Source organism: Chiloscyllium punctatum, chromosome 2 (assembly GCF_047496795.1).
Source record: "Chiloscyllium punctatum isolate Juve2018m chromosome 2, sChiPun1.3, whole genome shotgun sequence".
Classification (NCBI taxonomy): Eukaryota; Metazoa; Chordata; class Chondrichthyes; order Orectolobiformes; family Hemiscylliidae; genus Chiloscyllium; species Chiloscyllium punctatum.
In genome coordinates this window covers 77,379,198-77,394,813 of record NC_092740.1, presented here as the reverse complement: position 1 = coordinate 77,394,813, position 15,616 = coordinate 77,379,198, and the positions used below count along the sequence as shown (strand labels likewise).

At 38.4% G+C, this 15,616-nt stretch overlaps 1 protein-coding gene across 3 annotated transcripts in view; it reads right to left on the bottom strand.

Annotated features, from left to right (window-relative positions):
* Window positions 1-2,607: 2,607 nt before the first annotated feature.
* The window catches only part of prr16 (proline rich 16), a 236,849-nt gene continuing 223,840 nt past the window's right edge, over window positions 2,608-15,616 (bottom strand). For all 3 annotated transcript variants that reach the window (XM_072584318.1, XM_072584315.1, XM_072584312.1), the window contains one exon: window positions 2,608-4,373. The gene's annotated coding sequence lies outside the window, so the exon portion shown is untranslated. The remainder of the gene's footprint in view (window positions 4,374-15,616) is intronic.

The window sequence follows — 15,616 nt, the reverse complement described above, 5'->3', positions numbered from 1 at the left end:
CTCCTCATCCTTGTCCTAAATGGCCTACCCCTTATTTTTAAGCTGTGTCCTCTGGTTTGGGACTCACCCATCAGCGGAAACATGTTTCCTGCCTCCAGAGTGTCCAATCCTTTAATAATATAAGTCTCAATCAGATCCCCTCTCTGTCTTCTAAAGCCCAGCCCAGTCACAACATAAGATAGTCCCGCCATTCCAGGAATTGACCTCGTGAACCTACGCTGCACTCCCTCAATAGCCAGAATGTCTTTCCTCAAATTTGGAGACCAGAACTGCACACAATACTCCAGGTGCGCTCTCACCAGGGCCCTGTACAGCTGCAGAAGAATCTCTTTGCTTCTATACTCAATCCCTCTTGTTATGAAGGCCAGCTTGCCAATAGCTTTCTTCACTACCTGCTGTACCTGCATGCTTGCCTTCATTGACTGGTGTACAAGAACACCCAGATCTCTTTGTACTGCCCCTTTACCTAACTTGACTCTATTTAGGTAGTAATCTGCCTTCCTGTTCTTGCCACAAAAGTGGATAACCATACATTTATCCACATTAAACTGCATCTACCATGCATCTGTCCACTCACCTCACCTAACAATGGTTTGTAGCATGGATAGATTGATGCTAGAAGTGAATGTAGAAGTTATACATTTTTATCTGTGTTGAATATTTACTTGTAGCATCTAATGTTCATGTTTCTAACTAAATGTTAGAATTGAATACTTAGCTTTTACAAAACAATGTCTTTGACATCTTTAAAATGTAGATATTCAGAAGAACTATTTCTGATTCAACCAGTGAAAAAAATTCCTTTTACAGTTCTTAATATATCCATCTCACTGAGGGTTCGTTTCTCGATCAGCAGATTACCAGAGACATTACACTGAGAAAAGTTTGACTCTTGCAGGTTAGAAAAAATATAAAAACCAACTGCTCTGATGATTTAATTCCAACTATAGAAGCCGATTTTGCCATTGTGATAATGCATGGAAAGTTTTGTCGGCCATGGACTGAGCAATGTAATTTTATCCAAATGAATGGGCACTTTCAATTCTTAGTGATTCAATCAAATTAAAATATTTACAAAATAATAATGCTCTATCTGGGGTAAAATCTATTCATGCATTTTTTAATGTTAAAATATTCAATATAATCTTGATAAACAGGTTTACAATTTTCTTATATAAATTATGAACAGTTGAAATCTTATCCATGGATGGAAGACCTCTATCAGATTTTCCCCTAGAAATTGGCTATGGTCTATTTTGGGGCAATTTACCAATGGCAACATTCTGGGAGGCATGTGGATGGTTTAAAATTAGTCTTGAATTCAATGCGTTACTTGAATGAATTGTCAACACTTTTCAAACCTTCATAAACAGGTCATCGCTTTAACATAGTTGAATTTTGAGTTGCTTACGTCACCAATAGCATCTTTGAGTTATGTCCAGATGGTGGAGATAGTGGCAATAGGAGTTTGGTGGGGCAGGAAGAAGTGGAGGAATTGCCTGCACTGACAACTACTGTGGAATTGTGCAAAGTACTACTTTTTTGGAGGTGATTAGTTCATTTGTTGTGATGACCTTAAGAGTTCAGAATGGCACAGATTTGATTCTTTTTTCCTCTCCACTCTATCTAAGGATCTAAAACAGATGTTAGGCCCTTTGTTCTCATATGGATGGAACCTAATATCGGTTTTTAGGCAGCTGACAAACATACCTGAGAAAATGGCCTGGTGCAATAATGGGTAAAAGTAAAATAATGGTCATAGGCTTTAAGAGCAGGGAGGTGGTGCTGAAATTGTAGAAAATGTTGATTAGGCCATAGCAAGGATATTGTGTGTGTTCTGGAATCCACATTATAGGAGGGATGTGACTGCATTGGTGTAGAGGAGATTTACCAGGATGTTGCCTGGACAGAAAAGCCTTAGCTATGAAGAAAGATTAAATATACCATGTCATTTCAATTGGAGCAGAGCAGACAGAATGGAGACATGGTTGCCATGTATAAAATAGTATGAGGTCCAGACAGGATTGATAGGAAGGAATTGTTCCCCTGGGATGAAGGTTCAGTGACCTGGGGCATAGATTTAAGTTAAGAGTCAGATGGTTTAGAGGGACTCTGAGGAAAAAAAATCTTTCTCCCAGAGGATGGTGGGAATCCAGAACTCCCAGCTCGTAAGGATGGTAGAGACAGAAACCCTCATAACATTCAAGAAGTATTTAGATTTATATTTGTGATACCAAGGCATACAAAGCTATGGACCAAGTGGTCAAAATAGGATTAGAATAGTTAGGTGGTTGTTTTTAACTGGCACAGACTCAAGGGAATGAAAATCCTTTTTCTGTGCTTTAGCCCTCTGTGACTCTACAACTCCAAAAGATGAAAGATGCAAGATTCCCACTGTTATGTTTATAAAATAAGTGCCATCAGGTTAAACCTTTTTTTAAAATCCTGTCATGCAATTTGATTTAACGGTGTAGTGATTCTGTAATAGCAAACACTGAAGTATTTCAAATCTTGAATCAAAGTGCATAAAAAATCTCATTTAATGTGTAAAATATTTCATACCTCTGAAAGGAGTAAGTTCGCAAACATTCACTTTAGACCAGTTTATTGAAAACTGTTTAATGTTGGATTATTCCTTGATTAACACAGGAAAATGTATATGCTGAAACCTAGAGAGAATTGTAAATCTGAACATTTACATGAAGGATTGTATTTTTCTTTTTTTCCTGTTGCTTTTTTTATGACAAGCTGTTCTGATTTAGGAAAGAACATGAAAAGTTTTCTTTCTGTTACTTGCTTTCTAACTAATATCGTATACCAGGTCTTTAATAATAAAATAACCTCTTTCAATTTTAAAACTCTAAAATTACAAAATACATTGTGTGCATTTTTCATTAGTAGAAGAAATATATCTTGAAGCCTTCTATTTAAAATCTATACATTACTTTCTTAGGTTTTAGTTATTTAAAAGTAAAACAAAACTTTTATCTGCTTGCAAATAAGAATATACAAACATAAGCATGATGAGTAATGTTGAAGTCTTCAAATGACAGCCAAACCAGGGTTAATAATGGTGACTTATAAAAATACAAAACTTAAAAATGTAACTAAAGTGCTTTACGTGTCAATAGCTGTGCATTCTTTCTGAATCCAAGTTCCATTACACTTATAAAGCCTGCAGATCCCATTTAAAATAACAAATGCATTTCATAATATTGTGACAAATTGATGCATTGTTTTTAAATCCACAGTATAGTCAATGTCTGTCAAGTCCTGCATGAATTGTTCTCCTTTATTGTCCAATGTTTCACGTACTATATAAAATCTGATATATAATATGGGGGAGGGAGATAACATTTGTTCTATTGTCCACTGTGCAGCTTTGAGGCTTCATTTCATTTTATAAGATTGGAAAGGAGATGAAGGACAATTTAATTTTTTATATAGATTCCACCCATGGGAATTGACGAGAAGTGCAAATCATATTCTTTAGTTGGTAAAGCCCAGCAAGATTCTGCATTTTTGTTGCAGATCTCAAGAGGCCATCTGTGCAAGTAACTCCACACATCATTACCCTGAATGAAAGTGACAGTGCAAATATTAGAAGAGCATTGAGATGCAGTTTTTGAACATCGGCAATAGCTTTATGTCCTGGAATTATCACCTGAAATGATGACAAAGGAGGGAATGCCACAATCACCATCAGCATTTGATGCTTTCATTTGCTATGGCTTAAAGAATGAGCACAAGACAGGAGATGTTACTTGTTGCTGTGAACAGTAAAAAGCTTCTGTCACTTCTCAATGGTTCTCAACATGTAGAATTAATTTCACTGCCATGTAAACATATCCTTGGTTTCACGTGGCACAAGAAATTTATCAACTTCCCCTTGTAGGATTTCATTTAGTTTCTCAAGCATGTTAATGATTTTGTTTTACTTCTTTTTTTATGGAGTGATTGAGAACGCTGGATTAGTTTTATAACAAATTGCAAGATTAGAGCATTTGCAACTGATTGTATGAAGGCTGATCTTCTTAAGCATGGCTTCACATAAATATTTAATGAGTGAAGAAAAACAGGGAGAAAACAAAAGTCAGAAATTTACTTCAGGTTTTCACTGTGATTTGGAAGCAAACTGAACTGTGGACTGGAACAATTGCTCAGGTTGAACTTCTGTCTGAATAGAGACTGCTGAAAAATATCCGGTCCAGATCTCACTGACGTTAATGATGCTGTGAATCCATAGGGTCAACTCCTTTGTTTGACTTGTCGGTCAGGAGCCTTATTTGCTGAAGTCACAGTGCAGCACTGACCAATCCAAAAATAGCTGATGTATCTTCAAAATGTGAATTTTACCTTCCAGTCTTAAGGAGCTGCAGGGAGAAAAGAAATAAGGTGAAATTCTGCTATGGTGGTGAATTACTTACTGCATTAAAAGAGTGACAAGATTTGTTTTAACTGAACAAAAATTCTTATGAATTCACTTCTCAATTTTGTGTACAACTTTGCCACCAATAACATTTAGAAAAAGTCAATTTTTGGCAACATTTTTATATTTATCAAGATGACGGATATTATCTCTGAGTCTGATTTCTTTTTTAAATCAGAGTGTGGAGTCAGCATCAAACATTTGTCTTTCAAGAAAAAAAAGTTTAGCTGAAAGGATAAACTCTATAATTCTGCTTGCTTCCCTGCTTAAAAGAGCAGGCAATACTGCTTGTATCATAATAGAAGTAGGAGTCAGAAGTAAGACATGGGAGCAGAAGTAGGCCATTCAGCCCATCAAGTCTGAGATCATAGCTGCTCTGATAATCTTCAACTCCACTTTCCTGCCTTTCACCCATTCCCTTCCCGATTAAAATCTGTCTGTCTCAGGCTTGATAATACCTTACTACCCAACACAACACTCATCAGGAGTAAAGAATTCCACAGATTCCCCTTTAAGAGAAGAAATTCCTTCACATCTCTGTCTCAAATTGGTGATCACTTACTCTGATATTCTGTCCGCTGGTTCTAGCCTCCCTACTAGGGATAACAACCTCTCCACACCTACACTGATAAGTCCCTTAAGAATCTTCTAATGTTTTAATAGGGTCACCTCCAAAGAGTAGAGACCCATCCTACTCAACCTCTCCTCTTAAGAAAACCCTTCCTTATATAAAATCAACTAAGTTATGCTTTGCTGGATTGTCTCCAATATCAGAAATCACTCCTTAGGTAAGGAAACCAAACCATCTGATGAAGGAGCAGCACTCTGAAAGCTAGTGCTTCCAAATAAACCTGTTCGATTAAAACCTGGTGTTGTGTGATTTTTATCTCTGTCCATCCCACTCCAACACCAGCATCTCTAAATTAGTGGTCTGACTAATGCCTTGTTAAAGCAGGACTTGCTTCTTTTGTACTCCAATCATTTTGGTGTAAAGACCAATATTCCATTTACCTTCCTTATTCCCTGCTGAACATGGATGTTAGCTTGTTGTGATTCATGCACAAGGACTCCCAAATCCCTTTGTATTGGATCTTTCTGTAGTCTCTCTCCAGTTAAATAATTTTACCTTTTTTAACCATTGTTTTCCCCTTTGACACAACCTGCTGCTTTTTTTTATAAACTTGTACACTTTGCCCCTTCCTATCACACTCATGTTATTGTTATCTAAATTGCCGCCCTGCCATATCCTTTTGGTTTTGGAACCCTATATTTCCCCTGTCCTGAACACTCCTCCTCTCCACAGCCCTGGTTTGATTCACTATAACACTATAACACTTGTCCCAATACTGATACCAGTCCCCCATGAAATGAAATCAACTCCCTCATACCAATCTTTGAGCCATACATCTAAGTTATTGACTTGTACCTGATATTTGTTTCCTTGTGTCTTAGTGGTAAGCTGAAGCTTATTACCTTGCAGGTCTTGTTTTTTAATTTACTTCCTAACCTATTAATTTTTCACCAGAACCTCTTTTCTCGTCCTATCAATGTTGTTGGTACCAATGTATATGACAATAATTGCATCCCTCCCCACCGTCAAGTTACTTCTCAGTGAGGCACAAGGCAGGCCACACAGCATTTGGGACTGATGTTCACAGCTGTAGAGAACAGTATCTATGCTTTCAATGATACTGTCCCTTACTTCTTTCCTCCTCACCACCAACAGGGTCAGTTTGTTAATCTTCCCTGCAGTCCTACTTCTCATCCAAACAAATTGCAAGAACTTCAGAACAGTTGGACAATTGTAAGGAATGAGGCTCCTCAAGAGTCTTGTGTTCCATGACCTCACTCATCTGCAGTGGCACCTTCCTGAAACTTGATCTTTGATCAAGGGCAATGACATAATCTAAGGATGTGAATGCCTCCTGAACAGAACTGTCTGGGCAACTTCTTCTCTCCTTGATGTCGTGCAATATTTGCAGCTCACACTCCAGTTTCTCAATTTGGATCCAAAGTTGCTTCAGCTGCAAATTCTTTACACAGATCAGTTTACTCTGGATTGCTTTGGTATTGAGCAACTCCATCATGTTGCAGCTTAAACACACCACTCATACTGTCATCTTTTATTTAAATCATTAATCACTCTTGCATCCTCACTCTTTACACATGCAAAGTCTGCACACTTCACACTTTTAACCACCACCATCACCATTATATCCAAAACATTATGCTTAAGAAAGAAATTAAAGAGATTTAAACAAAAATTAAAAATCTTACTTTGACATTATCGAATAAAAATAGTCACCTAATCAGCTGCTTTGTTTAGCCAAAAGGAACTAAACCTGAATGGCTGAAGAGACACAACATGTGTAAATTACACATAATTGATAAGCTGCACTAAATTGGCTATTTTTCTACGCTCCCAGCACAAATTATTTCTCTGAGTCAATTAAAGAAGATCCACTTTCAGCAGACTCTTAGTTAGGCTGCTCTTTCAATTTAACACTTGAAAAGAAGCCCACTGAAAGCTAGCAACTACAGAACTAAATGGCAGATTTCACTTTAACGCTAGTGACAAACAAATTTAAGCTAAATTAGTTTGTCATTAACATTAAAGTGAAATCTGCTGTTTCTGTAGTTGCTAGCTAAATTGTTTTTTTAAAAATTAAAGAATTAGAAACTTTCTTACCCAATAAGTGTGTAAGTATTCAGTCCAAGGTTAATCTGAACTTGAATTTTGGCAATTCCATTTCCTATCTTGCACAGTTTGCATCTCTCAGAAAAAGTATTTTATAATGAAGAATTTCTGTTCATCTTATACTATGGAATAACTACTGGGACACAGGTCTTCTGATGGAAATAGCAACTAACATTCAGACTTTCATTGCTAAGGGATTTGGGATGCAGAGAATCCCCTAACCCATGCACATGTAGTAGTTAACTCAGAAATTTCAAATCTCTCATGGATAATGTTACGCAGCCTGGAAGCCTAACCTCACCATTGCAGAGTTAGTCCATAAATTCAGTAATTGCAAGAGAGATGCTGCAACAATTATGGGCAACTTTAATCTTCACATTAATCAGACAAATCAAATTGGCAAAATAGCCAGGAGAATCAGTTCATAGTGTACATGTGAAACAATGTTTTTTTAGGAAAATACTTACTCGAGAAGCCACCAAGGGGGAGAGGTTATTTCAGACCTGGTAATATGTAATTATTTAGGATAGATTTCATAGTAAAGGGTCATGGAATTTCATACTGAGCGTGAAAACTGTGGGTCCATAACTATTGTATTAAATAAAGCCATTTAAAAGGACATGAACTCAGAATTAGTTAAAGCAGACTGGGCAAATAGGCTAAAAGGGAAGATGATAGACAAGCAGTGGCAGACATTTGAGAAGCAATTTCATAACTCTCAACAAAAATATATTCCACTGAGGAAGCAAGACTCTACCATGAGGATGCATCATCCATGGCTAACTAAGGATGCTGCTGGTGATATTAAATTTAAAGAAAAGTTACTCAATGCAGTGAACAATAGTGGTAAGATTGAATATTAAGAATATGTTCAAATCTAGCAAAGGATAATTTAAAAATTATGAAGACAGAAAATTTGGTGTATGAAAGTAAACTAGCAATAAGTACGAAGTGAGCAGAGGAGTAGAGGAGGGTAACAAGAAGAAGAGGGAAAGATGAACTATTATTGCAGTAAAATCTTTCATTATATTCAGTGTTCCAAGCTGATGCCACAGCATGATGATACTTTGCATTTTGCATGTTAAAAAACACATTTTGCAGTATTTTTACATACTTGTGACAAAATCTAAATTTAAATAGTCAGGGGTTCTATAAGAATAATAATAGTACTAAATGTAGCTGAAGTGAATATTGTCCGTTAAATTGTGAAGGTAAATTTAAGTGGGAAATGAAGAAATGACAGAGGCTTGAATAAGTGTTTTGTATTCATTTTTACAGGAGTAAAAGACTCAAAACACATCTCACAGTTAGCAGAAAATCATGAGGCATTTCAGTAGAGAAAAGCTAATGGGAATACAATTGGGACTTAAGGCTGACAAGCCCCCTGGATCTGATGGCCTAATACTATAATCCGAAAAGAAGTAGCTGCTGAGAATCTGGATGTTGTTTGCAACGTGCCAAAATAACCTGGATGCTGGAAGCTGAGAAACAGCATGAGGATCTTGGGCTTTGGGTTCGGAGTCTCACTGTCTGCACCAGTGTTATGACATTGAGTAAACCTCTCTAATAATTTAAACCAGTCACACAGATAAAGGTTCAACTCACGTTATAATCTGTTAAAATTCGAGAGGCAAAGAACTATCCCAGAGGTCACTATTTAAAGTAAACATTAACAATATTATTCTTTAAGTCCAACAGAGAATATTAAAATCAGCAAGTGTTTCCAACTCCTTTCTCTTAAACCCATCTTTATCTCCCACTCTACAATACTGGTCTGGTAAAAAGTCCCAAATAAGATTAAAACAAAAATCACTTTTCAAAAACTAGTCAGCTCTGTTAAGTTTCCTCCTTAGATTTTCTCGAGGTCAGTTTCAATGTTCTGCTCGCAAGTTTGTTATAGACAGGTATCTTTCAGAGATCTCTTAAACTAGCAGTATATATTTGTGCATGTCCTTGGGTTCTTCCTCTAACTCTTCAAAATATCCAGTTTTATGCCCCAAAACGTCAAATCATTTTATTGGTTTTAATATGATCAAAATACTAAATTCAAATTTGATTGAATTTTGGTATCTTGTGACATAATTTAAACTGATTGGCCAAATTTGAATTTGTTTTTGTTTCATGGCAACTCATCTGTCGTTATTTGTTTCCCAAGTGTTATATTCTTACTTTGTTCAGGACTCTCTGTGCTTTGTCAGTCCTTGCTAGTTTTTCAACTCTCTTAAAGGATACCTCTACACTTTCATAACACCTCCCCCGTTAAGAAGAAATGAACCATCCTAGTGAAAAGATGGCTTGATTTATTTTTCTATATTCCTTAACGACATTATCATGTCATACATACAACTTTAATTTAACTTCATATTAACCTCTTCCCACATATATTTATATAATATTGAATAGTTACCAATCTTATCTATACTTTATCAGCTAAATCCGCAATAACGCACCTGCAATTACATGCTTACAACCCACAACATGTACGATACGTATATTAAAAGTCTGTAATATAAGACTCCACTGAAATAGTCTCATATTCTTGTCTTTTAAGCATTTCAAGAATGTAAGAGGATTATGATCCATGTACACAACTGTCTCCGACACATTTTTTGTTACATACACATTAAAATGTTGTAAGGCCAGTACCAAACTCAATAGTTCCTTTTTTTAACATGAAATATTTCCTCTGATGGTTGTTGAGTTTCTTTGAAAACAAGCCAATTGACAGTTCAATCCCATCATCATCTTCCTGTGACAGTACAGCTCCAACTCCAAAGTCACTAGCATCAATGGCAACTTTGAGAAGTTTCGAAAAGTTTGGTGTAGCTAAAACTGGTACAGCAATTAATACTTCTTTCAAATAGTCGAATGCCTCCTGGCATTGTCCTGTCCAGCAAAACTTTGTGTTCTTCTTCATCAAATCGGTTAATGGTGCCACTACACTGCTGAAGTTTGGAACAAAGTTCCAATAGATTCAGCTGAGTCCCAAGAATCAAAGCACCTCTTTCTTGAAGGTTGGTCGTGGAAATTTCTCAATAGCCTTCACCTTTGTGTTCCATGGGGTTCAACCTTCCATGACTGATGCTATGTCCCAAGAATGCCTCATCAGCTTTTGCGAATTCAGTTTTGTTTAAATTTACAACCAGTTTTGCTTCTTGTAGTCATTCAAAGAGCTCTGCCAACTCTAACATGTGATCTTTCCAGGGCTTACTAAAGATCACTACATGGTCTAAATGGACTGCACAGTTTGTTAACTCAGCCACAACTCTGTTCATGAGTCTTTGGAATGTGCCGGGTGCGTTCTTCATTCCAAAGGGCGTCACTTTAAATTGATATCGCCCATTTGGAGTTACAAACACATAAATTTCTTTCATTGTCTCTGATAAAGGTACCTGCCAGTAACCACACAGTAAGTCCACCTTGATGAGGTAACTGGCTTGTCCTTCTCCTCTGTTCTTTCTAAGTAACCTTTACCCACAAAGGAGAATTCTTTAGCGAGATCAGGTACTAACTCCATACCCAGCCTCTGCCTCGGCTATGCACTTCCTGCAGCTTTTTGGCTGTTCTTGGGGTATATTTTACTACTTTCACTAGTGCCATTGGCTTAGCTTCTTTGACAACTTTTCCCACAGTGCCTTTCTTTAACAACCAGCACTGTGACTTTACGTGTCCCACTTTACCACAACGGAAACACCTGAGACCTTTCACCTCCTTTCCACCCGCTTAGGCTTCTTTTTATCCTGTGGTAAAGTCTTACCAGTGCTCTATATTCTTTCTTTTGTCATGTAGGATCTCCCCTTCTCCCAACTTCTATCCCAAACAATATGAAATTCTGGACAGAAACTCTACAAACATGTATTCAACCACTAAATCTGCTGCTCTTCTCACTTGCTGAACATTCTGTTCCTCCATGTGAACTCTTGCCAACTCTGGAAGTGAGTTTTTTAAATTCTTCCAGCAGAATAATCTCTCTTAGTGCCTCATAGGTCCTATCTATCTTGAAAGTCCTCACCAATCTATCAAATGACTATGTTTAATTCTTTTGAACTCCACTTAAGTCTGACCTAATTCCTTCCTTATGTTTCTGAACTGCTGTCTATATGCTTCTGGTACCAATTCATGAGCTCTTAAAATACTGTGTTTGACCTCTTCATAATCTCTTGATCTCTCATCTGATATTGCAGCAAATACCTCACTAGCTCTGCCTAGCAGATTAGTCTGAACTAGCATTACCCAAAAATCCTCGGACCACCCCATCTGCCTAGTCAATTTTTCAAATGAAATAAAGAAGGCTTCAACATCTATCTCATCAAAACGTGGCAGACTTTTGACATATTTACATATGTTACTACAGGACAATGCCAGGAGGCACTCAACTATTTGAAAGAAATATTAATGTTACCACCTTCTCTTTTAATCTCCATCCTATTAACTTGACTTTGATGACTAAATCGCAACTTCTCAAGTCCAAATTCTCTCCCTTTTTGCTCAGCTAAGAACTGTTTCTCTCTTTCCTCTCTCTCTTCTCCTCCCCCTTTCTTTTCTCTATCGCTCAGCTAAGAACATTCTCTCTCTTTTTTTCTCTCTCTCCCCCTCTCTCTTCTTCCTCTTTCATTCTCCCTTTATCTTCTGACTCCATTTTCCTCAATTGTAATTTAAATTTTTCTAACTCTACAACACTTACCTGTTTGAGTAACTCCCTTACAATTTCAGCTTTACTTTTGTCCTTGGTTAAACCTAAATCTAACTTCTTTGGTAATTCTAAAATTAGAGCCTTTTTCTTTCCTACTAAACTTTCTTGGAAAATTTAAGAATCAACTTCAAACCCCAGAGCGTCTTTAGCAATTTTAAGAGCCATTACTCTCACTTTTAATTTAACCCATCACAAGTCACCAGAATTAAACAAATTGTCTCACCTACGTTTTATTTAAAGATCTAGGACAGTAACCTGCAAATGTTTAAATCTACTTGACTTTTTCGTACACCAAATCTATTCAAATCTGACCAATTCTCAGACTGGATCAGTCTAAACCTGTTCAAATCACGGATAAAAGCTCCCACACTGTTATGGCACAGGGTAAACTCCTCTGCTAATTTAAACCAGCCACACAGAAAAAAGTTCACCTCACACCATAATCTGTTAGAATTCGAGAGGCAAAGAACTATCCCAGAGGTCACTATTTAAAGTAAACATTCACAACCTTATTTCTTTAAGTCCAACAGAGAATATTAAAACCAACAAATATTTACAACTCATTTCTCTTAAACCTATCTTTTACCTCCCACTCTATAGTACTGGTCCGATAAAAGAATCCTAATTAAGATTTACAAAAAAAAATCACTTTTCAAAAACCAGTCAGCTTTGTCGATTTTCCTCTTTAGACTTTCTCTAGGTCAGTTTCAATGTACTGCTGTGCAAACTTCTTATAAGCAGGTCGCTTTCAGATAGCTCTTCAACTGGCAGCCTATATTTGTGGATGTCCTTGACAGTTCTTCTTTTAACTATTCAAATGTCCAGTTTTATACCCCAAAACATGGGATCGTTTCATTGGTTTTAATATTATCAAAATACTAAATTCAAATTTGATTGGATTTTGGTATCTTGGGGCATAATTTAAAATGATTGGCTGAATTTGAATTTGTTTTTGTTTCATGGCAACACATTTATTTGTTTCCCAAGTGTTATATTCTTACTTTGTTCAGGACATTCTGTGCTTTGTCAGTCCTTGTTAGTTTTTCAACTCTTTTAAAGGTATAGTACGCTTCTACACCTTCATAACATCAAACAGTGAGACTCTGGATCTAGTCGATCTGCCTGAGCATCAGACACTATATTAGGCCATACGTGAACAAGGCTAGAATTATGGTCCGAGCTGAAAGAACTGAATGGGTGGCTAAAAATTGTACTTTCCAAAGGGATTTCTGCAATGAAGCCTGGAGAATTTTCTTGCCATATCTTGGCAACTTACCTGATTAACTACCAAGCCTGTCCCTATACCATCCTTCACATCTGATTCCAGCTCCATCTTCCCATGTGCTGGTCCCAGAACCAGTCACCATTTATTGGACATCCCAAAACTCAGTGGCATCCCTTGTGCCAGCACCACCATTAAAAGCCTGTTGTGCAATTAAACATGTCTGTTAGTCCAGGGCTGCCGTGCATAGTCCCTGATATTTGCACCAGAATTGGCAGACAGGGGGATATTGGTGGTTTGCTTTGCAGGCAAGGACCTGGAGGTGCACAGGCGTAACATCTCTTACCTCCAGGGCTGGCAGCAGAGTCCACAACACTAGATGATGTAAGTTTGATTTAACATTGCCACACAAAGTCAGGATGCTCTCCACAATAAGTGCTAAGGAGCTGAGTGCAAGAAGCCTACAACCTGTCTTATATCTTATTTTCCTCTGAGAATTAGAGAAAGGCAGCTACTCAGTGAGATGAAAGTGAGTGGCACATCTGCTATGTTTGGCATACAGATGAGGTCTTCTGAACAAGGGACTAGGACATTCTGGTTAGTGGTGCTGTGTTCACAGCCAGAAACCCCTCCCCCTCAGAAGTATGGACAGATCAGTAGGAAGAGGGTCAATGGCATTTTGCACGCCACCATTGTAGTGCCACTAACTCTTTGCAATACCTCACACTCTCTCGGCAAACAGATGCCCTCCCATCAAGGATCTACCATTTGACTATTGACTGCAACATCTCCTTTCACTCACTTATTGTGATCCCACGGCACCACTAACCAGCATGTCCTGGTCCCTTGTTCAGAATACCTCACCTTGTATACCAAACATAGCAGATGTGCCACTCACTTTCATCTCACTGAGTATCTGCCTCTAACTCCCAGAGGAAAATAAAATTTAAGACAGGTAGTAGGCTTCCTGCACTCAGCTCCTTAGCACTTATTGTGGAGAGCATCCTGACTCTGCCTGCCCTGAATTGCTGGCTGACTATCCATATCCAAGTCCATGGACTGGTGTCAGTCACTGCCCATGACTTACTACATCAGGTCCCCACAACTGTGTGTGCTGACAGCTATAACAATCTACCAGCTTTGTGTCTGCACAAAACAGCACACACTACATGGGATTGGTATCTCTGACTGACAGTACAAAGCACAAAAAGGTAAGGCAACTCAAACCAGGCACACTGTGAGCATCCAGGTAGACTCAAGGTACCTGTTCATGAACAGTATCCTTGTGCAACATTACAATCATAGTTGCTGGTTCAGCCTGAGTTGCAATGTGAAAGTGTCCTGCAAGTGGATCAGAGATGTTCTGTGAGAGTTCCTAGAGCCTCACACATATTTAATGCTAATGTCTGTGGACATGGGCTGTGCGTGGTGGTTTCCCAAGGTGCATGTGCTGAAATGTTGATGCCTGATGTCCATCATGGAAGTCCTTTGAAGCAAGCAGTGAACTCAATTCACCGGGTATTTGCTCTGATTTCCAAGTTGGATTTTCTCAACCAACTTACTTGGTCCATTTGGGAAGCCAGGTTTGGGCCATTTTGACATGCACAAATCCCCCTTAATTGGTAACTTGCTTGCTACCGAAAGAAATATTCACCAGGCTGCTTGTCAAAAGCACAAAAGATGCAGCAAAATGCTCCTAACATTAAGGTAGGCCGCGCCAGATTTCTCATCTGATTCTCACAAGGCTCACAATAACCAATGTCGCTCAGAACCTTACTCTGCCAATTTGAAGAAAAAAAACATAGAATGCCGCAAATACTTGACAATCTCTAGCGACCCGACGCCTGGAGGAAGAACGCCTCATCTTTCACCTTGAGACCCTCCAACCACAAGGGATAAATGTGGATTTCACCAGTTTCCTCATTTCCCTCCCCCCACCTTATCCCAGATCCAACCTTCCAAATTGGCACCGCCCTCATGACCTGTCCTATTGACAACAGTGCAGTGAATGCTGCACTGCCGAGCTGCCGACTTCTTGGATGTAGCTTACCTGCAGAACCACTTTGGAACTAAAGGGTTTCCCCTCCAACCCCGGAGGCCTTCTCACCCTTGCTCTCCATAATTCTACCAGTGAATTTGAGGCAAGTATGACTCCTTTTGTTTCTCCCTCCATAGATGCTGCCAATCTTCTAGGTTATGCCAAAATTATGTGTGTGCCTTCTCACCCTTGCTCTCCATAATTCTACCAGTGAAATACCTGGTGATATTTCTGGTCTGCCTCAACAGCACCCATGTTTTCTGGTGGAGGTGTTGACGTTTCAGAGGTAGCAGTCCTCTCATTGGATTGGCAGTGTCAGAAGCCTGCCCACAGCTTAGCTGCACAGTACAGGCTGACAGGTAGCCAATTACAAGGCTGCCAGTGCAAGTGTGCGCTTGATATGTCAGGGTCCCAAAGCACACATAACATTCACCTATGAATTATGTTTCTCCCTTTAAAGATGCTGCTTGAATTGCTCATCATCCCACCTTTTCTGTTTTTAAAGCTCAAATAATGGAAGTAGTTTCAACAGATCC